Here is a 22,214-nt window from a genome sequence, read left to right as displayed (position 1 = left end):
AAAACGCTTAACAGTACTTTCAAATGAATACATACCTTGACAAGATTTTGAAGGAGTTCAAAATAGATCAACAAAGAAGGAGTTCTTGGCTGTGTTACAAGGTGTGAGTATTGAGTAAGACTCAAGACCTGACCACGGCAGAAGAGAGAGAAAGGACGAAGGTCGTCCCCTATGCTTTAGATGTAGGCTCTATAGTATGTTATGCTGTGTACCGCACCTGAAGTGTGCCTTGCTATGAGTCAGTCAAGGGGTACAAGAGTGATCCAGGAATGGATCACATGACGGCGGTCGAACTTATCCTTAGTAGCTAGTGGACTAAGGAATTTTCTCGATTATGGAGGTGGTAAAAGAGTTCGTCGTAAAGGGTTACGTCGATGCAAACTTTGACACTAATCCGGATGACTCTGAGGAGTAAACCAGATTCGTTTAGTAGATCAGTTATTTGGAATAGCTCCAAGTAGCGTGTGGTAGCTGCATCTACAAGATGACATAGAGATTTTTAAAGCACACATGGATCTGAAAGGTTCAGACCCATTGACTGATAAACCTCTCTCACAAGCAAGATATGAACATACCCCATGGATGTTGGATTCATTACAATCACATAGTGATGTGGACTAGATTATTGACTCTAGTGCAAGTGGGAGACTATTGGAAATATTCCCTAGAGGCAATAATAAAATGGTTATTATTGTATTTCCTTGTTCATGATAATTGTCTATTGTTCATGCTATAATTGTATTAACCGGAAACCATAATACATGTGTGGATACATAGACAACACCATGTCCCTAGTAAGCCTCTAGTTGACTAGCTCGTTGATCAATAGATGGTTACGGTTTCCTGACCATGGACATTGAATGTCGTTGATAACTAGATCACATCATTAGGAGAATGATTTGATGGACAAGACCCAATCCTAAGCCTAGCACAAGATCGTATAGTTCATCTACTAAAGCTTTTCTAATGTCAAGTATCATTTCCTTAGACCATGAGATTGTGCAACTCCCGGATACCGTAGGAATGCTTTGGGTGTACCAAACGTCACAACGTAACTGGGTGGCTATAAAGGTGCACTACGGGTATCTCCGAAAGTGTCTGTTGGGTTGGCACAAATCGAGACTGGGATTTGTCACTCCGTGTGACGGAGAGGTATCTCTGGGCCCACTCGGTAGGACATCATCATAATGTGCACAATGTGACCAAGGAGTTGATCACGGGATGATGTGTTACGGAACGAGTAAAGAGACTTGCCGGTAACGAGATTGAACGAGGTATCGGGATACCGACGATCGAATCTCGGCAAGTATCGTACCGATAGACAAAGGGAATTGTATACGGGATTGATTGAATCCTTGACATCGTGGATCATCCGATGAGATCATCGTGGAACATGTGGGAGCCAACATGGGTATCCAGATCCCGCTGTTGGTTATTGGCCAGAGAGTTATCTCGGTCATGTCTGCATGGTTCCTGAACCCGTAGGGTCTACACACTTAAGGTTCGATGACGCTAGGGTTATTAGGAAGACTTGTATGTGATTATCGAATGTTGTTCGGAGTCCCGGATGAGATCCCAGACGTCACGAGGAGTTCCGGAATGGTCCAGAGGTAAAGATTTATATATGGAAAGTTGTTGTTCGGGTTCCAGGAAAAGTTCGGTTTTTTTCGGTATTGCACCGGGGAGCTTCCGGAAGGTTCCGGAGGATTCCGGAGGGGTACGGAGGTCCGGAAAATGTTCCACCACGTCCAATACAGTAGCATGGGCTGTAGGGAGGCTCCCTAGCCTGAATGGGCCAGGGGCACCAGCCCCCCAAGGCCCATGCGCATGGGAGAGGGGAAACCCTAAGGGGGAGGGCCTCCATTTGACTTGGGAGGCACTCCTCCCCCCCTTGGCCGCCGCCCCCAACCCTAGATGGGATCTAGGGGGGCCGGCCCCCTCTCTCCCCACCTATAAATAGTAGAGGGGTGGGAGGGCGGCCATACCCTTGCACCTGGCGCAGCCCCTCCCCTCCAATACCTCTCCTCCTCCGCGTGAGCTTGGCGAAGCCCTGCCGGAGAACTGCCACTCCATCACCACCACGCCGTCGTGCTGCTGTTTAACTCTCTTCCTCAACCTCTCCCTCCTCCTTGATGGATCAAGGCGCGGGAGACGTCTCTGTTCTGTACGTGTGTTGAACGCGGAGGTGCCGTCCATTCGGCGCTAGGATCATCGGTGATTTGGATCACGACGAGTACAACTCCATCAACCCCGTTCTCTTGAATGCTTCCGCTTAGAGATCTTCGAGGGTATGAAGATGCACTCCCTCTCTCTCATTGCTAGTATCTCCTAGATTGATCTTGGTGACACGTAGGAAAATTTTGAATTATTGCTACGTTCCCCAACAGCGCCCCCCGAGGGCGCCCCCCTACCTCGTGGCCCCCCTGGTGGCTCTCCGATGCCCATCTTCTCCTATATGAGGTCTTTTGATGAGAAAAAAATAAAAGGGGAACTTTTCAGGACGAGACTCCGCCGCCACGAGGCGGAACCTTGGCGGATCCAATCTAGAGCTCCGGCAGAGCTGTTTTGCCGGGGATACTTCCCTCCCGGTGGGGGAAATCATCACCATCGTCATCACCAACGCTCCTCTCATCGGGAGAGGGAAATCTCCATCAACATATTCACCAGCACCATCTCATCTCCAAACCCTAGTTCATATCTTGTATCCAATTCATGTCTCAAAGTCCGGGATTGGTGCTAGTAGGTTGCTAGTAGTGTTGATTACTCCTCGTAGTTGATGCTAGTTGGTTCAATTGGTGGAAGATCATATGTTCAGATCCTATATGCATATTATTACCCCTCTGATTATGAACATGAATATGCTTTGTGAGTAATTACGTTCGTTCCTGAGGACAAGGGAGAAGTCTTGCTATGAGTAGTCATGTGAATTTGGTATTCGTTTGATATTTTGATAAGATGTATGTTGTCTAGCCTCTAGTGGTGTTATGTGAACGTCGACTACATAACACTTCACCATTATTTGGGCCAAGAGGAAGGCATTGGGAAGTAATAAGTAGATGATGGGTTGCTAGAGTGACAGAAGCTTAAACCCTACTTTATGCGTTGCTTCGTAAGGGGCTGATTTGGATCCACATGTTTCATGCTATGGTTGGGTTTACCTTAATACTTTTGTTGTAGTTGCGGATGCTTGCAATAGAGGTTAATCATAAGTGGGATGCTTGTTCAAGTAAGAACAGCACCCAAGCACTGGTCCACCCACATATCAAATTATCAAAGTATCGAACGCGAATCATATGAACGTGATGAAAACTAGCTTGACGATATTCCCATGTGTCCTCGGGAGCGCTTTTCCTATTATAAGAGTTTGTTCTGGCTTGTCCTTTGCTACAAAAGTATTGGGCCACCTTGCTGCACTTTATTTACTTTTGTTACTTGTTTCTCGTTACAATTTATCCTATCACAAAACTATTTGTTACCACTTATTTCAGTACTTGTAGAGAATACCTTGCTGAAAACCGCTTATCATTTCCTTCTGCTCCTCGTTGGGTTCGACACTCTTACTTATCGAAAGGACTAGATAGATCCCCTATACTTGTGGGTCATCAAGACTCTTTCCTGGCGCCGTTGCCGGGGGGTGTAGCGCCTTTGGTAGGTGGAATTTGGTGAGGAAAAATTTATATAGTGTGCTGAAATTTACTATCACTTGTTACTATGGAAAGTAATACTCTGAGGGGCTTGTTCGGGGTATCTTCACCCCGTCCAGTAGAGCAAAGAGTTGCTCCTCAACCTACTGAACCTATTGAAAATGAAATTCCTTATGAGTATCATTCGGGTATGATAGAAAAACTGCTAGCTGATCCTTGTACAGGAGATGGAACAAAGCATCCTAATGAGCACTTAATATATGTGGATGAAGTTTGTGGATTATTTAAGCTTCCAGGTATACCCGATGATGGTGCTAAGAAGAAGGTCTTCCCTTTTTCTTTGAAGGGAGACGCATTGGTATGGTATAGGCAATGTGATGATATGAGATCATGGGACTATAAAAGATTGAAGATGGAATTTCATCAAAAGTATTACCCTATGCATCTTGTTCATTGTGATCGCAATTATATATATATATATATATATAATTTCTGGCCTCGTGAAGGAGAAAGCATCGCTCAAGCTTGGGGGAGGCTTAAATCAATGTTATATTCATGCCCCAATCATGAGCTCCAGAGATAAATAATTATGCAAAGTTTTTATGCTCGGCTTTCTGAAAACAATCACAACATGCTCGATACTTCTTGTGATGGCTCTTTTATGATGAAGACTATTGAATTTAGATGGAATTTATTGGATAGAATTAAACGCAACTCTGAACATTGGGACCTCGACGAAGGTAAGGAGTCAGGTATGACACCTAAGTTTGATTGTGTTAAATCTTTTATGGATACCGATATTTTCCGTAAGTTTAGCACTAAATATGGACTTGACTCTGAGATAGTAGCTTCTTTCTGTGAATCTTTTGCTACTTATGTTGATCTCCCTGAGGAGAAGTGGTTTAAATATCATCCTCCCATAGAAGTAAAAGTATCTGCACCTATTAAAGTTGAAGAAAAGACTGTCACTTATAATGATCCTATTGTTCCTACTTCTTATATTGAGAAACCACCTTTCCCTGTTATAATAAAGGATCATGCTAAAGCTTCAACTGTTGTTCGTAAAAGCAATATTAGAACTTATACACCTCCTGAGCAAGTTAAAGTAGAACCTATAATATTGCTATTGTTAAAGATCTCTTGTCTGATAATATTGATGGGCATGTTATTCAGTTCGAAGGTGAAACTGCTAGAATTGCTAAGCCTTGTGCTAAAGATAAACATAGACCTATGGTAGGCGTGCCTGTTATTTCTGTTAAAATAGGAGATCATTGTTATCATGGCTTATGTGATATGGGTGCTAGTGCTAGTGTTATACCGCATACTTTATATGAAGAAATTAAGAATGAAATTGCACCTACTGAGTTAGAAGATATTGATGTCACAATTAAACTTTCCAATAGAGATACTATTTCAGCAATGGGAATTGTTAGAGATGTTGAAGTCTTGTGTGGGAAAACTAAATATCCTGCTGATTTTCTTGTTCTTGGTTACCCACAAGATAGCTTTTGTCCCATTATATTTGGTAGACCCTTCTTAAATACTGTCAATGCTACCATAGATTGCACAAAGAATGTTGTTACTGTTGGCTTGGATGATATGGTTCATGAGTTTAATTTCTCTAAATTTAGTAAACAACATCGTGAGGAAGAATTGCCTAGTAAGGATGAGATTATTGGTCTTGGTTCTATTGCCGTACCTCCTAGTGATCCTTTAGAACACTTTTTGCTAGACCATGAAAATGATATGTTCATGAATGAAAGAAGGGAAATAGATGAAGTATTCTTTAAACAGGAACCTATTCTGAAACACAATTTGCCTGTTGAAATTCTAGGGGATCCTCCTCCACCCAAGGGTGATCCCGTGTCTGAGCTTAAACCTTTGCCTGATAATCTTAAATATGCTTATCTTGATGAAAAGAAGATATATCCTGTTATTATTAGTGTTAACCTTTCAGAGCATGAAGAAGAAAGATTATTGAAAAATCTGAAGAAGCATCGTGCTGCTATTGGATATACTCTTGATGATATTAAGGGCATTAGTCCCACTCTATGTCAACATAAAATAAATTTGGAAGCAGATGCCAAACCAGTTCGTGATCCTCAACGACGTCTGAATCCTAAAATGATAGAAGTGGTAAGAAAAGAAATACTAAAGCTTCTGGAGGCAGGTATAATCTATCTCGTTGCTGATAGTGAGTGGGTAAGTCCTGTCCATTGTGTCCCTAAGAAGGGAGGTATTACTGTTGTTCCTAATGATAAAGATGAATTGACTCCACAAAGAATTATCACTGGTTATAGGATGGTAATTGATTTCCGCAAACTAAATAAAGCTACTAAGAAAGATCATTACCCCTTACCTTTTATTGATCAAATGCTAGAAAGATTATGCAAACATACACACTATTGCTTTCTAGATGGTTATTCTGGTTTCTCTCAAATACCTGTGTCGGCTAAAGATCAATCAAAGACCACTTTTACATGCCCTTTTGGTACTTTTGCTTATAGACGTATGCCTTTTGGTTTATGTAATGCACCTGCTACCTTTCAAAGATGCATGATGGCTATATTCTCTGACTTTTGTGAAAAGATTTGTGAGGTTTTCATGGACGACTTTTCCGTCTATGGTTCCTATTTTGACGATTGCTTGAGTAATCTTGATCGAGTTTTGCAGAGATGTGAAGAAACTAATCTTGTCTTGAATTGGGAAAAGTGCCACTTTATGGTTAATGAAGGTATTGTCTTGGGGCACAAAGTTTCTGAAAGAGGTATTGAAGTTGATAAAGCCAAGGTTGATGCTATTGAAAAGATGCCATGTCCCAAGGACATCAAAGGTATAAGAAGTTTCCTTGGTCACGCCGGATTTTACAAGAGGTTCATTAAGGACTTCTCAAAAATTTCTCGGCCTCTGACTAATTTATTGCAAAAAGATATACCATTTGTCTTTGATGATGATTGTGTAGAAGCATTTGAAATACTTAAGAAAGCATTAGTCTCTGCACCTATTGTTCAGCCACCTGAATGGAATTTACCCTTTGAAATTATGTGTGATGCTAGTGATAATGTTGTAGGTGTTGTTCTAGGGCAAAGAGTTGATAAGAAATTAAATGTTACCCATTATGCTAGTAAGACTCTAGACAATGCTCAAAGAAATTATGCTACTACTGAAAAGGAACTTTTAGCAGTTGTATTTGCTTGTGATAAGTTCAAATCTTATATTGTTGATTCTAAAGTAACTGTTCACACTGATCATGCTGCTATTAAATATCTTATGGAAAAGAAAGATGCTAAACCTAGACTTATTAGATGGTTTCTCTTGCTACAAGAATTTGATTTGAATATTGTTTATAGAAAGGGAGCTGAGAACCCCGTTGCAGACAACTTGTCTAGGTTAGAAAATATTCTTGATGACCCACTACCTATTAATGATGACTTTCTTGATGAACAATTAAATGTTATAAGTACTTCTCGAAGTACTCCATGGTATGCTGATTATGCTAATTATATTGTTGCTAAGTTTATACCACCTAGCTTCACATACCAGCGAAAGAAAAAGTTTTTCTATGATTTGAGACATTACTTTTGGGATGACCCACATCTTTATAAGGAAGGAGTAGATGGTGTTATTAGACGTTATGTACCTGAGCATGAACAGGAACAGATCCTACGCAAGTGTCATTCCGAGTCTTATGGAGGACACCACGCTGGAGATAGAACTGCACATAAGGTATTGCAATCTAGTTTTTATTGGCCTACTCTCTTCAAGGATGCCGGTAAGTTTTTCTTGTCTTGTGATGAATGTCAAAGAATTGGTAATATTAGTAGACGTCAAGAAATGCCTATGAATTATTCACTTGTTATTGAACCGTTTGATGTTTGGGGCTTTGATTATATGGGACCCTTTCCTGCCTCTAATGGATACACACATATTCTAGTTGCTGTTGATTACGTTAATAAGTGGGTAGAAGCTATTCCAACTAGTAGTGCTGATCATAACACTTCTATTAAAATGCTTAAGGAAGTTATTTTTCTGAGGTTTGGAGTCCCTAGATATTTAATGACTGATGGTGGTTCACACTTTATTCATGGTGCCTTCCATAAAATGCTTGCTAAATATGATGTTAATCATAGAATTGCATCTCCTTATCACCCACAGTCTAGTGGTCAAGTAGAATTGAGCAATAGAGAGCTCAAATTAATTTTGCAAAATACTGTTAATAGGTCTAGAAAGAATTGGTCTAATAAACTTGATGATGCATTATGGGCTTATAGAACTGCATATAAAAATCCTATGGGTATGTCTCCGTATAAAATGGTTTATGGAAAAGCATGTCACTTACCTCACGAACTAGAACATAAGGCATATTGGGCTATTAAAGAGCTTAACTATGATTTTAAACTTGCCGGTGAAAAGAGGTTATTTGATATTAGCTCACTTGATGAATGGAGAAGCCAAGCTTATGAAAATTCCAAGTTGTTTAAAGAAAAAGTTAAAAGATGGCATGACAAAAGGATACAAAAGCGTGAGTTTAATGTAGGTGATTATGTATTGCTATACAACTCTCGTTTAAGATTTTTTGCAGGAAAGCTTCTCTCTAAATGGGAAGGACCCTATGTTATCGAAGAGGTCTATCGTTCCGGTGCCATAAAAATCAACAACTTCGAGGGCACAAATCCGAAGGTGGTAAATGGTCAAAGAATTAAACATTATATCTCAGGTAATCCCATAAATGTTGAAACCAATATTATTGAAACCATAACCCCAGAGGAATACATAAGGGACACTTTCTGGAACGTTTCAGACTCCGAAAAGGAATAGGTATGTGGTACGGTAAGTAAACCGACTCCAAAACAATTTTTAAGGCAATATTTCTCCGTTTTGGAATATTTAGAAAAATAAGTAGTAGTCCGGGAAGGACACGAGGGCCCCACGAGGGTGGTGGGCGCGCCCCGTACCTCGTGAGCACCTCGTGTGCCTTCCGGACTCCGTTTTCTTGCATGTTACGTATTTTGGTCGGTAAAAATTCATTATATATTCTCCCGAAGGTTTTGACTCCCGTATCACGCAAACCTCCTTTGTTCTTGTTTCGAGCTATTTTCTGTCAGGGTTTTCCAGGCTAGGCATGATGTAGTCTCCCTCCTCCAACAATGGTGACAACAAAGCTTGGCTAATGAAGATAGATCTGAAGAGGGAAGAACCCACGAAGGTCAACAAGGATGAAAGGATCAAGAAGGCCACAGAGGATCAAGCCCCAGCAGCAAAAGACACCCTTCAAATTGATCATAACCTTCTTACCCCAACTGAGATTGAAGCTTTCAAGACGATTGAGTTAGCTCGTATACAAAACAAGTATCTCACACAAGAAAATATTTTGTTTAAGGAGCATATTGTTGCACTCAAGGGCATTATTCGCAAGCTGGGGGACCTCTTACGCTCGATGTGCGATTATCCGTCACAAGCACCGTCTCCTCCAACAAAGAAGAATTGAGTATCTGGGTATGGGCACTCCCCTTGGCAACTACCAAGCTTGGGGGAGGTGCCCCGGTATCGTATCACAATAACAACTCCTATCTTTACCGTTTTTCTTAGTTCGATCCCATCAGTAGTATCTTGATCTAGTAAAATAAAGTTTATGGCATGATCTAGTTTTGAGTTTTGCTTTATGATCTCTCTATGTAATCGAGTCCGTGAGCTATATATAATAAAGATTAGTGTTGAGTCAAGGGCTTGATTATTTTTCCATGATCTTGGGTGAATAAAAGAAAAGAGAAAAAGAATAAAAAGGAACAGAAAGTTCATATTGATCTTATTGAGAGTAATGACTTCACATAGAAAGAGTATGATGATTAAAAGTTGTTGGGAGTTGGCAGACATAGCTTTGGTCATTGTTGCAATTAATAGGAAGTAATAAGGAAAGAGAGGTTTTCACATATAGATATATTATCATTGACATCTTTTATGATTGGGAGCACTCATTAAAATATGACATGCTAAAGAGTTGATGTTGGACAAGGAAGACAACGTAATGAGTTATGTCTTTCTTATATCTGAGATAAAGTATGATGTCATGGTTCCTCTAACTTGTTGAGCTTGCTTTCCCCTCATGCTAGCCAAATTCTCGGCACCAAGTAGAAATACTACTTGTGCTTCCAAATATCCCTAAACCAGTTTTGCCATGAGAGTCCACCATATCTAACTATGGATTGAGTAAGATCCTTCAAGTAAGTTGTCATCGGTGCAAAGCAATAAAAATTGCTCTAAATGTGTATGATTGATTGGTGTGGGAGAAATAAGCTTTATACGATCTTGTGATGTGGAAGTAATAAAAGCAACGGACTGCATAATAAAGGTTCATATCACAAGTGGCAATATAAAGTGACATTCTTTCGCATTGAGATTTTATATATCCAACCATAAAAGCGCATGGCAACCTCTGCTTCCCTCTGCGAAGGGCCTATCCTTTATTATTGTCTTCTTCCTTATGCAAGAGTCACGGTGATCTTCACCTTTTATTTTTCATTTTACCTTTGGCAAGCTCGGCATGTTGGAAAGAACATGACATATATATCTAATTGGATGTAGGGGAGCATGAACCATTATTATTGACATTACCCTTGAGGTAAAAGGTTGTGGGGCAAAACTATAAGCCCCTATCTTTCTCTGTGTCCGATTAAAACTCCGTAACCACAAGTATCGCGTGAGTGTTAGCAATTATGGAGGACTAAATGATAGTTGAGTATGTGTACTTGCTTTTTAGCTCTGACATAGATTCTTTCCGATGTTATGATAAATTGCAATTGCTTCAATGACTGATATTATAGTTTGTCGGAGCCCAATAAGGTTTATGATTTATACTTTTGCATTGTGAATAGGTCATCACTTGAACATAAGTAATCATATGACAAAATCTATATATGTTGCTATTATATGAATAATCATGATGCCTCCATGTCCGTATTTTATTTTTATCGATGCCTCTACCTCTAAACATGAGGACATATTTATTGTTATCAGCTTTTTGCTTGAGCACAAGCGAGGTCTAAGCTTGGGGGAGTTGATACGTCCATTTTGCATCATGCTTTTATATCGATATTTATCGCATTATGGACTATTATTTCACTTTATGTCACAATACTTATGGCTATTCTCTCTTATTTTACAAGGTTTACACAAGGAGGGAGAATGCCGACAGTTGTAATTCTGGTCTGGAAAAGGAGCAAATATTAGAGACCTATTCTGCGCAACTCCAAAAGTCCCGAAACTCCACGGAACGTCTTAAAAGAAATAAAGAAAAATCCACGCCAAAGATGAAGGCCAGGGGGCCCACACCCTGATCACGAGGGTGGGGGGCGCGCCCCCCCTAAGGGCGCGCCCCCTACCTCGTGGCCCCCCTGGTGGCTCTTCGATGCCCATCTTCTCCTATATGAGGTCTTTTGATGAGAAAAAAATAAAAGGGGAACTTTTCGGGACGAGACTCCGCCGCCACGAGGCGGAACCTTGGCGGATCCAATCTACACTACAAAAAAAAGACACATCCATGACATTTTGGGTAGAACAATTTTTTTTTCTATCATACATATGACACTTCTATGACGATAATTGTGACAAAACCCGGTTTCATCATAGATGTGGTGGGCTCCTACTTCTATGACAAAAAATCATGACAGAAAATGGGCTTTTCGTCCTGCGCGGGACGGAGACGCAGCTGCATGACATTCTTTGGGCCGTCCATGACGGAAAAAACCGTGGTAGAAGCGAGGGGGAGGAAAATTTCGGGGAGTTCCCGGTTACGGTGGGAGGTCGGGGGCCGAGCGATGCGCGTTTCTCTCGTACACGTATGCGCGTGTGTGCGAGGCATTGGCTCTAACTGAACCCGAGTGAGGCGTTGGGGTCTAACTGAACCCGAGCGATTGCACTGCAGGCTACGCGTTACTGAACCTGAGCGATCAATCGATGGTTGTTAACTGAACCCGATCGAGCGATTCCTTGGCTACTGCTGCTAACTGAAGCCGATCGATGGGATGAACAGTGAGCGTTGCGCGGGGGGGGGGGGGGGTTGGATGAACAGTGAGTGGTGGTGTTGCCTCAGGATGAACAGGACCCCGTGGTGTGGTGGAGGGCTGGATGAACAGTAGACGGTGGAGGGGTGCCCGTGGAGGAGTGGATGAACAGGACCCCGTGGTGTGGAGGGCAGGATGAACAGTGGACGGTGGTGGGGTGCCCGTGGAGGGGTGGTTGAACAGGACCCCGTGGTGTGGAGGGCTGGATGAGCAGTAGACGGAGGGGTGGTTGAACAGTAGCCGGTGGAGTAGCGCGCGGTGGAGGCTGGATGAATAGGAGCCCCTGGAGGCTGGAGGAGGTCGACGGTGGATGAACAGTAGCTCGTGGAGGCTGGAGGGGGTCGACGATGGAGATGAAGAGTATCCCGTGGAGTCCCGTTTTGCAGTACGCCACACCCCTCCCGATGAACAGGACCCCCGTTTCAACCGTAGCGCTCCAACACAAGTCCGTTTCCTCCGTTTTGCGGTACGCCACACCCCTCCCGATCAACAGTACCCCCGTTTCGACCGTAGGAGGTCCGTTTCCTCCGTTTTGCGGTACGCCACACCCCTCCTGATCAACAGGACCCCCATTTCGACCATAGGAGGTATGTTTCCTCCGTTTTGCGGTACGCCACACCCCTCCCGATCAACAGGACCCCCGTTTCGACCGTAGGAGGTTCGTTTCCTCCGTTGTGCGGTACGCCAGGCCTCGTTTCCATCGCCTCTTCCGTCCAAGCCCTCCCGATGAACACGACCACGCATTCTGTTTCGACCCATGAACACGATGACGACGCTGTTTCTCCGTTCTGACCCAGCCATGTACACGAGCCCTCGCCGTACATATGCGCGAGTAGGCGTTCGAGACCCTGCCCGTATGTACACATACGTGGCCGTATTTTCTTTCTTGCACCCTGGCCGCCTCTACTATGACACGTGCGCGCCTCTACATCCACCAGTATATATGTACGTACACGTTCGCGACCAGAATGACAACGCCACGTATGCTTCGACCAGGTGGGTCCCGACTGTTAGGCACTTCCTTGCCTGCGAAGAAGTAGCTGGAGAGTCCCAGCAGTCAGGGGGCGAATCGTTTTTTTGTCTGGACGCACTTCCTTGTGTGCGAAGATGTAGCTGGTGGGTCCCGGCAGTCGGGGGGCTGGTGGGTCCCAGCAGTCAGGGGGGCGAATCGTTTTGGTTTTTTTGCCCGGACACACTTCCTTGCGTGCGAAGATGTAGCTGGTGGGTCCCAGCAGTCAGGGGGACGAATCGTTTTTTTGCCCGGACGCACTTCCTTGCGTGCGAAGGTGTAGCTGGTGGGTCCCAGCAGTCAGGGGGGAAACGTTTTTTCGCGAAATACGGTGGCCCGTCCGGTGGGTCCCTGCTGTCAGGTGGAGGAATCATTATTTTCCGCGTAATAAGGAGGCACTTCCTTGCTGCCGCCGTGGACCCAGCTGTCAGCCTCTCCACGTAAAGTCCACGTCCGATGGAAGTCGTTCCTTGACTACGTTGACCATGCCGCGCCGAGAGCACCAGGGCAGTGGACGACGACGAGGCCTAGGAAGGGGACGACACGGAGGCAGGGAAGTCTCGGCAGTTGTTTCCCACATGGAGGGGAGTACGACTGTACAAGGGTTTACTGGTTCGTCTGCCATCGCTGGAGAATAACAGCAGATGTGGGTGAGTAGAGGGATGGCTAGGCCAACGATGGGAGTACGGTCGGGCGGGGAGGCCTACACGACAGCACAGCCGGCCGCGAGGAGGAGGGAGCAGGCAGTCCCGCCGGCACTTGTTTGAGCGGCTGGAGCAAGAAGAGCAGAGATTGAAGAAGCACGACGGCCGTTGGATGGACATCCAACAATCAGTGCTTGTGCGTCAACCTTTTTTTAGGAAAGCCTCAAATCTGTGGAAAACAACATACATCCCATCTGCCATTATTTCTAATAATTTATAGCCCATTTGCTAATTCTTAAGGTTTTTTTGGAGCCCATATTCTTTTTGTTAGCATTGCAGCCCATATTGTGGCAACGGTTAAAAAATTATACAAAATTTTGCATATTTCGGTGCGGTCTGAACTGTTTTTAATCCCGAAATTTTGACTCCCATTCAAACTAATTTTAAAAATAAATGTATATCAATATAAAATCCAACAAATTTTCCACGCATAAAAATTAATGTAATTTAAAATCTTGAAATGAAAAAAAAGATATTTGAAACTAATTGCCGGTTTGATGTGTTTTAAAAATGTACAAGCCATTTCTCATTACTGATGGGCCATTTTCTCGGCCAGCCGAATGAAAGCTCTCCTCGTCTTGAAAGATTTGCAGCCCAACAGGCCTGACAATGCGACTTACTTGGCAAATCACAAAAAAACTGGGCTGTGGCCGTGGACCCAGCTGTCAGCCTCTCCACATACAGTACTCTTCCGATGGAAGTCGTTCCTTGACCACGTTAACCACGCCGCGCGGAGAGCACCACGGTGGTGGACGACGGCGAGGCCTAGGAAGGGGATGACGCGGCAGTGGAAGCCCGCGCGGAGAGGACTACGAGGGTTCACTGATTCGGCTGCGGTGTGAGACTGCCGTCGCCGCAGGGCCTGGCCAGTGGTGGGAATAGTAGGGCGGTGAGGCCTTTGCTGCAGCACAGCCGGCCAGGGGAGGCAGGAGCATGCGGCACGACCAGCGCTGCTTTGGGCGGCTGGAGCAAGAAGACCAGAGGTTGAAGAAGCACTACGGCAGTTGGATGGAGATCGTATGGTCACTGGAGCTAGAATCGTTCATATTGACTAAGTTGACAAAGCCCTTCATCCCCGTCAACTTAGTAGGCCCACAAGTCAGCCTCCCAGCAAGGTGGGTCCCAGCTAGCCGGGGGAGTATTCATTTTTTTGTGCGTAATAAGGAGGCACTTCCGGTGGGTCTAAGCTGGCAGCGGGGGGAACGTTTTTTTCGCGAAATACGGTGGCCCGTCCGGTGGGTCCCAACAGTCAGGGGGAAACAATTTCTTTCGCAAAATACTGGTGGCCCGTCCGGTGGGTCCCTGCTGTCAGGTGGAGGAATAATTATTTTCCATGTAATAAGGAGGCACTTCCTTGCGGCTGCCGTGGACCCAGCTGTCAGCCTCTGCACGTACAGTACTCTTCCGATGGAAGTCGGTCGTTGACCACGTTGACCACGCCGCGTCGAGAGCACCAGGGCGGTGGACGGCGGCGAGGACTAGGAAGGGGACGACTCGGAGCCGGGGAAGACGCAGCAGTGGATGCCCACGCGAAGAGGAGTACGAGGGTTCACTGGTGCGGCTGCGGTGTGAGGCTGCTGTCGCCGCAGATTAACAGGGGGTGTGGGTGAGTAGAGGGATGGCCTGGCCAGCGGTGGGAGTAGTAGGGGGCGGTGAGGCCTCCATGGCATCACAGCAGGCCACGGGAGGCAGGAGCACGCGGCACGACCGACGCTGGTTTGGGCGGCTGGAGCAAGAAGACCAGAGGTTGAAGAAGCACTACGGCCGTTGGATGAACATCGTACGGTAACAGTAGCTAGAATCGTTCATATTGACTAAGTTGACAAAGCCCTCCGTCCCCGTCAACTTGGTAGGCCCACAAGTCAGCCTCCCACTATGCTGGGTTCCAGCTGGCAGGGGAATATTCATTTTTTTGTGCGTAATAAGGAGGCACTTCCTTGCGTGCGAAGATAGCTGGTGGGTCCGACATGTCAGGGGGGGGGGCACTTTATTTCACGAAATACAGAGGCCCTTCCAGTGGGTCCCAGATGTCAGGTGGAGGAATCATTATTTTGCGCGTAATAAGGAGGCATTTCCTTGTGTGCGGCCGTGGACCCAGCTGTCAGCCTCTCCACGCACAGTCTACTTCCGATGGTGCCGTTCATTGACCACGTTGACCACGCTGCGCCGAGCGCATCCAAGGTGGTGGACGATGACGAGGCCCCGGACAGCAACGAGCCGGAGACGGGAAGACGCGGGAGTAGAGTCGTAGACGGAGAGGTGTATGAGGGTTAACTGGTTCTAGTGCGGTGTGGTTCGGCGGTCGGTGGAGAAGAACAGGAGCTGTGGAGGGGTGGAGGGATGGCCTGGCCAACGGTGGAGTAGCGCTTCATAGCAAAGCGTGCTAAGTAGAGCTGCTAGCAGCAGGAGGCGGGAGGTGGTCCCAGCGGTGCTAGAGGAAGAATACGAGAGATTGAAGATGGATGCCTGTCATTGGATGTAAATCCAACGGCTAGCATTTCAGAATCATTTTTTGACTAAATTGACAACGACTTGCATTGGCTTCGACCTATTGGCCCACATTTCAGCCTCCAAAAATGTGGCACGTATTCAACCCATTTTTTCAGAATTTACAGTCTTTTTTTGCGCAGTAGAATTTACAGTCAATTTGATCTTTTTTTGAATTACATCCATTAGCTGGGCTGGGTGAACAAATAATGTAGCGTCCATGCGGCCCATTTATTTTATTTCCTAAAAAATTACAGGTCATTTGCACTTTCTTGAAATTCACGATTTTGCTGGGCTGATTCTAATTATAATGTTGGGTTGGGCCAGCAATGTTATCAATAAATAAAAAGGGGCTGAGCATTTTGTTATAAATATATTTAAATAATAAGTGATATTATTACGTTCGTCCTTAAATCTTACCAAGCTTTTGTACACAATCACTTGGATTTTCATGCCAAAACAATCCAGGATTTTATTTGTTAAGAAATTATTTTTATAAGTTAATAAGATGTGGGATATTGTTTTCTTACATATGTAAGTATCTGTTAAATATATGATGACAATAAAAATAATATATAATAACATATGAAATATTTTTTTTAGAAAAACAGGGAGCATCTCCCCGGTTCCATTGCTGAGAACGAAACCACAACATATTCTGATACAGCAGTTCAAAGAGCAGTTCAAAAGCAAAGGTAGAAAAGCTACAAACTAGGGGGGTGGATGAACAAGTTCTCTGAATAATACAAATCACCCGAGCGGTGCCAAAGGCAGAGCGGATAGAGCACTCAAATGACACAAGGAGGGTCCAGCGAAGCCTTCATGGTCTTCAGCCGAGGGGCCGTGTCAGCCTGCAGCGACCAGTAAGCAAGCGGAGAGACCAGTAAGCATGGTGGATGTCCCTCTTTTTCGGCGCCAGGTGCCCATCATCTTCATCAGAGATCTTGAGACGAGCCCACGGGTCCAGCCCCAGAGCAGGTCGAGCCTTGTTCAGCCACAAGTGATCGCCAACGGTTTCTGGAGGGATCTTGTTAGGGTTTCCATGAAGCTCATCAACTTGTCCTTGTCCGATCCGGAGGAGAGAATCGCCCAATTCCTCACCATGTTCCTGATTAACCTCAATACCCGCGGAATGGAAATCCAGGAGGTGTTACTGAAAATCATAGCATTTCTCTATTTCCAGAGGCACCAAAGGACAGCTGAGCTAACCGTGTTTAAAACTGAGCACTTTTTGGTAGCAATCCAGAATCTGCCAACAGATTCGAAGGATGAGCCAATCTGACTAGAGAAATATTCCTCACGGTGGGCTAGAGATGTTTAGCAACTATACATTCAGAAAATAGGCGAGAACAAGACTCTTGTTCCAAGCAGTAAACACAATCAAGGGGTTTGATGATGTGTCTCTTCCTAAGGTTATCCCTAGTCATCAATTTGTTTTTGGAGAGAAGCCAGAGAAATACATGAATTTTAGGGGGAACTCCCAATTTCCAGACAGCAGGGATAAACACGGGTTGAACCCCTCTAAAGTTCATAACATGATAGAGGGAGCTGGAGGAATACTTCCCCTTATTGTCCAGCTGCCAAATCAGGGCATCTGGCTCGGCAGTAAAGGTAATGCTTTTGTTAAAGAGAGTTTAGGCATTGACCATCCCAAACTTCATTGACACTTTTGTTAAGCTCATTGCGGATAGAGTAAATAGGCCAAAATTGGACTGCTAGGGGGGATGTGCCAAACCAACTATCTTCCCTGAACCTGGTTCTGCTCCCATCCCCTATGTTCCATCTGTAGCCAAATTTCACAGCATGCATAATAGATTTTAATCCTTTCTAGAATCTAGAGGTATTAGGGTTGGAGGAAGGGACACAGATATTAGGTTTATTTCCTAGGTATTTATGGGCAATAAGAAGCTTCCAGGGTTTCAGGTCTTCCTCATAGAATCTTTTAATCCAAGAGCCTAGAAGACAGATGTTAATTTCTTGGAGGTTAGGTATGCCTAGGCCTCCAAAATCTTTTTTCATAGAGACTAGGGCCCAATTAGCAAGGTGTAGCTTCCTATTTCCCTCAAAATCATTCCACAAGCTATGAGACATCTGAGAATTGATGAGGTTCACTGCCCATTTGGGGAACTTGAAGAAGGAGAGGAGATACACTGGAATGCTAGCCAAACAAGCTTGTATGAGGATCAATCTACCTCTGTAAGAGAGAAGTTTGCCCCTCCACCCAGCAATCCTTTTAATGATTTTATCCAGAAGGGGTTGGATATCCTCTCTCCTCAGTTTATCATAGTGGAGAGGGATACCTAGGTACTTAATGGGGAAGTTACCTTTATTACAGACTAGAATAGAGAGGAAGTCAGCTAACTCTTGATCATCCATGTTGATAGGGATGAGTTCACTTTTAGAGTAGTTGATTCTCATGCCTGAGACTTGTTCAAACCAAGTTAGAACAGTTTTTAGATTGCTAGCATGTGTGGAGTCATTGTCTAAGAAAAGGATGGTATCATCTGCATATTGAAGGCAAGTGATGCCACCAGGGCAGACCTCAAGACAGAGCCCTACAATCACACTATGATCAGCAGCTTTGCTCATCATTTTAGTAAGAACGTCCACTATAAATTAAACAAAAGCGGGGAGATGGGGTCACCTTGCCTAAGGCCTTTACCAGCAAGGAAAAATCACTTTCACAGTTATTTAACTTGACCCCAATAGACCCCCCATGAGTAAGTTGCTAGATCCAACTCTCCTCTATGAAAGGCTTAGAAAAGATCTAAGAGATCATTTTTCACCAGGTCCCAAAAATGCTGGTAAAACAAGAAGGGAATCACATCAGGACCAGGAGCCCCATCAGGATAAGAGCTAAAAATGGCTTCCTTCACCTCTGTCTCTAAACAAGGGGCTTCTAGCAGCTCATTTTCAGCAGGAGAGACTTTTTCAGAAGCAAAGAAAAAATTGTTTTGTAGAGAGAACCCAGAAGGGTTTTCTTTCTTAAACAGGTATTTGTAGAAGTCACTAGCCACTTTCAGCATCTCATCTACCTCAGTAACAGGGCCATTAGGGCCATCAAGGGAGTGAATGAGGGTTTTCCTCCTCCTCTGGTTAGGTACTGCATGGAAGTAAGCAGTATTTCTATCACTTCCAACATATCTAGCAGAACTGTGGGTTTTCCTTCTGACAAGGCAATTCTCAACTTTATGGGTAACCATTTTGCAGATAAAACAACTCTTGGGCTTGACACATTTAACCAAATGATGCCCTGGTTCCCCACAGTTGTAGCAGATCACCTCAGAGTATGCCATAAGGCCCGAAGTAGGGGCAGGAGCAGTTTTCTGGATGTCCTATCTCTTCTTTTGCTGATTCTTGCCTTGAGATTTCCCACTGATCTGAGAGTCAGAACCACCAGCAGATTGATCATGGGCAATTACTGGAGCCTACCCAGATTGTGCCCCCATTTGGGGCGGAGGTGGGCCGTACCACTGCCCAACCGGCGCTCCCCCCATTGTGATAGGGGAAATTCATCGGAGTTCCTGGTTCCTGCTCATCCTACAGCCAGATGTTGTCTCTCAGGAAGCAGAAATAACCACCAGACAGCTCAATTGAAGCAGATCGCAAGCCTAATTTCAATCTTCTCCAGGTTTGGGGGAGAGGTAAGGTAGGGGATCCACCTGCTCCGGCTCCGGTGGCGTGCTGGTGGGCAGGAGTCCAGTCAAGCATTCCCATCTTGCAGCACGGCGTGGATCTCCTGAATTCACTTCTCCTTTCGCCCATTGAACGAACGCAATCAGCGGCTCACTAGGGTGGGGCATCCTGTACTTCTCCGAGAAATCTCCTTCGAAGTAGATCCGCAGGGCTAGATTCAGCAGCTCCCAATCCACATGATCCTTGCTCACCCGAGCATACCTGCGCGAGTGAGAGAACGGATTCGGTCCCTCCTCGGCTTCCTCCCTCAAAGCTTCCTCCTCTGCTTCCCTCCATTCGCGCGTGCACTGGGTCCAGGAGAGAGCGTCGTCGCGGATCCGCATCGCCCGCTCCCTCCATCTCCTCCCTCGAGTCTCCCGCAGCACCGCTGGCGCGACGGAGTCGAGCGGCTGGAGCATCCGCGGGAAGGCTTTGTAGACATGTGGGAGATGCATCTTGTGTTGGAAATATGCCCTAGAGGCAATAATAAAAGTATTATTATTATATTTCTTTGTTCATGATAATTGTCTTTATTCATGCTATAACTGTATTATCCGGAAATCGTAATACACGTGTGAATACATAGACCATAATATGTCCCTAGTAAGCCTCTAGTTGACTAGCTCGTTGATCAACAGATAGTCATGGTTTCCTGGCTATGGACATTGGATGTCATTGATAACGGGATCACATCATTAGGAGAATGATGTGATGGACAAGACCCAATCCTAAGCATAGCACAAAGATCGTGTAGTTCGTTTGCTAGAGCTTTTCCAATGTCAAGTATCTTTTCCTTTGACCATGAGATCGTGTAACTCCCGGATACCGTAGGAGTGCTTTGGGTGTATCAAACGTCACAACGTAACTGGGTGACTATAAAGGTGCATTACAGGTATCTCTGAAAGTGTCTGTTGGGTTGACACGGATCGAGACTGGGATTTGTCACTCTGGATAACGGAGAGGTATCACTGGGCCCACTCGGTAATGCATCATCATTATGAGCTCAAGGTGACCAAGTGGTTGATCACGGGATCATGCATTACGGTACGTGTAAAGTGACTTGCCGATAACGAGATTGAACAAGGTATTGGGATACCGACGATCGAGTCTCGGGCAAGTAACATACCGATTGACAAAGGGAATTGTACACGGGGTTGATTAATCCTCGACATCGTGGTTCATCCGATGAGATCATCGTGGAGCATGTGGGAGCCATCATGGGTATCCAGATCCCGCTGTTGGTTATTGACCGGAGAGTCGTCTCGGTCATGTCTGCTTGTCTCCCGAACCCGTAGGGTCTACACACTTAAGGTTCGGTGATGCTAGGGTTATGAAGATATGAATATGCAGTAACCCGAATGTTGTTCGGAGTCCCGGATGAGATCCCGGACGTCACGAGGAGTTCCGGAATGGTCCGGAGGTAAAGAATTATATATAGGAAGTGCTGTTTCGGCCATCGGGACAAGTTTCGGGGTTATCGGTATTGTACCGGGACCACCGGAGGGGTCCCGGGGGCCCACCGGGTGGGGCCACCTGTCCCGGGGGGCCACATGGGCTGTAGGGGGAGCGCCTTGGCCTTCATGGGCCAAGGGCACCAGCCCTACTAGGCCCATGCGCCTAGGGTTTCCACCACAGAGGAGTCCAAGTGGTGGAAGGCACCCCGAGGTGCCTTGGGGGGGAGGGAAACCCTCCCCTGGCCGCCGCACCTAGGAGATTGGATCTCCTAGGCTGCGCACCACCCCCCTTGGCCCTCCTATATATAGTGGGGGAGAGGAGAGATTTCATACCTCAGCCTTTGGTGCTTCCTCTCTCCCCGTTACGTCTCTCTCTCGTAGTATAGGCGAAGCCCTGCTACTGTGACGCCCTGCATCCACCACCACGCCGTCGTGCTGCTGGATCTTCATCAACCTCTCTTCCCCCCTTGCTGGATCAAGAAAGGAGGAGACGTCATCCGTTCCGTACGTGTGTTGAACGCGGAGGCACCGTCCGTTCGGTGCTTGATCATCGGTGATTTGAATCACGTCGTGTTCGACTACATCATCCCCGTTCTTTGAACGCTTCCGCTCGCGATCTACAAGGTACGTAGATGCATCTAATCACTCGTTGCTAGATGAACTCCTAGATGGATCTTGGTGAAACGAGTAGGAAAATTTTTGTTTTCTGCAACGTTCCCCAACAGTGGCATCATGAGCTAGGTCTATGCGTAGTTCTCTTGCACGAGTAGAACACAAAGTAGTTGTGGGCGTTGATTTTGTTCAATATACTTGCCGTTACTAGTCTTATCTTGATTCGGCGGCATCGTGGGATGAAGCGGCCCGGACCGACCTTACACGTACTCTTACGTGAGACAGGTTCCACCGACTGACATGCACTAGTTGCATAAGGTGGCCAGCGGGTGTCTGTCTCTCCTACTTTAGTCGGATCGGATTCGATGAAAAGGGTCCTTATGAAGGGTAAATAGCAATTGGCATATCACGTTGTGGTCTTTGTGTAGGTAAGAAACGTTCTTGCTAGAAACCCATAGCAGCCACGTAAAACATGCAAACAACAATTAGAGGACGTCTAACTTGTTTTTGCAGGGTATGCTATGTGATGTGATATGGCCAAAAGGATGTGATGAATGATATATGTGATG

The sequence above is a fragment of the Triticum urartu genome, chromosome 4A, assembly GCF_056163025.1.
Source record: "Triticum urartu cultivar PI428250 chromosome 4A, HENAU_Tu73, whole genome shotgun sequence".
In the NCBI taxonomy this organism is placed as follows: Eukaryota; Viridiplantae; Streptophyta; class Magnoliopsida; order Poales; family Poaceae; genus Triticum; species Triticum urartu.
This window is presented reverse-complemented; position numbering follows the sequence as displayed.